Raw genomic sequence first — 1,784 nt, 5'->3', positions numbered from 1 at the left:
TCCCCAGCGTTCATGCAGTACTGCCACTCAACATCTGTGTTTACATTTAAAAAAATTTACTGGGCCAGAAGATGACTGGAGAAACTGGAGCACATGTTTTGGATATGGGAGCTCCAGTCCCACCTGGTGCCCTGTCTGAGTTCTATGGATGTACCACAAGCAGAAAGCTCTACTCAAGAGACTGAAGTGTTTGTGATTTTTTTAGAAAGCAAAATCTAGGCCTAGATAGCTTCACTGGTAAATGCCAGTATACGGGAGTATAGCTGACACCAATATTATACAATCTTCCCCCCAAAACATAAATATGACCAAAGTTAGGATATGATAAACATATCCTACCACACCATAGAACAGAAATTTGACCAAAGCTAGGGTATGATGTCAGCTTTACCGGAATATCAAAACCAAACCATTGTCTCTGGTAACGGACACATATATAGGAATTCACAAGAAATTACTAAAGGTAAAGGTAAAGGCCCTCCCGTTGATCATCGATTTGCTCGAGCGGGCCCAGTAACGTCTCCATTGGAGACTTTGTTGTTACTGTGTCTGGCATATCGAATACTCTCGGTAGCTTGCCGGGCTCTCCGAGAGGGGCAGAGGAATCGAACTCGGGTCGGCCATGTTGGCCGCTTGTAAGGCGAACGCCCTACCCGCTGTGCTATCGAAGGAGAGAAGGTTAGCACTCCCCTTGACAAGGATAGAAGAGGCTTCGGCCTGCAACACGCATACAAGAAATTACTAACAAATAAAATCCAATAGTATCTAAAAACAATAACTCAACATCAGCTGAAATTTATCACAACAATGTACAGCACAATCAACATTGAAAATCAGTTACATAGGCTAGAAAGACAGTTTAATGGTCTTCACATGTGGGCAGCCTGGCTACAGGCCACTGGAGCACATCCAAAAGCAATCCTTGAGCACAGGACAGGTCCAGATGTGCCCCCAAAACAAAACATCCAAAGCAAATAACAAGAAAAAAATCTGCCATATACACCAAGTTAGATAAACTAAAAGTCATATGGATATCTCTATAGGTGCAAAAATGTATTTGACAACAGTAGGATAATGAAAAATTTTTATGTTTTTGCTTGCTTGATTGTTTTTGAACCACACATGGCTATTTTCCGTGCTTATTCCTGACTTTGTACTCAAGGAACACACTGAGTGGTGCTTGGGGATCATATGTGGAGCCTGGGATCAAAGAGGGTCTGAACACATGTAAAGATTGTTACTTACCCTCTATACTATCTCACTGGTTTCTTTTGTAAGTTCTTATTTTTTTAAAACAATTTTATGATAAGAGTTTCGACAAAGTAAAAAGCATTCCTCAATATAATTATGGGCATAAGAAAAAATATCTACAAGTAGTATTGTGCTTACTAGTAAAATCAGTGTTTTGCCTTTAAAACTGAGAATAAGGCAAGAACATCTTCTTTCACTGATTATATTTAGCACTGTACACAAAGTATTGAACAGTGCAATAACAAATAATAAAAAATATAAATTGGAAGGAAGTCATAATCCCATTTGTGTTTAATTATTGTGTAAACTCACACAAGAGGGGCACAGTACACACACAGCAGCGGTGGCTCTATCTCTCCCACTGCCTGCGTTCAGTAGTCTCACCCTTCTCCTGCCCTGGGGAGGTCGATGCCGATGGTCAGGTGGAGGAAGGAACGAGGGCCAGGATGGTTGGTATTAGTCGTAGTTTATTCTGATTCTCTCCTCATCTGTCTCTGCTCCCTCTCTCCTTCACTCTCTGCTCCCCCATGCCC

General features: G+C 41.4%; 1 pseudogene; it reads left to right on the top strand.

The window, feature by feature from the left end:
• The first annotated feature begins 656 nt into the window (after positions 1-656).
• On the top strand, positions 657-767 carry LOC130033211 (uncharacterized; annotated as a pseudogene).
• Positions 768-1,784: the final 1,017 nt, after the last annotated feature.

This window comes from Sorex fumeus, unplaced genomic scaffold (assembly GCF_029834395.1).
Source record: "Sorex fumeus unplaced genomic scaffold, SorFum_2.1 ptg000051l, whole genome shotgun sequence".
In the NCBI taxonomy this organism is placed as follows: Eukaryota; Metazoa; Chordata; class Mammalia; order Eulipotyphla; family Soricidae; genus Sorex; species Sorex fumeus.
The sequence above is the reverse complement of the archived record's forward strand: the minus strand, read 5'-3'. Positions and strand labels throughout refer to the sequence as shown.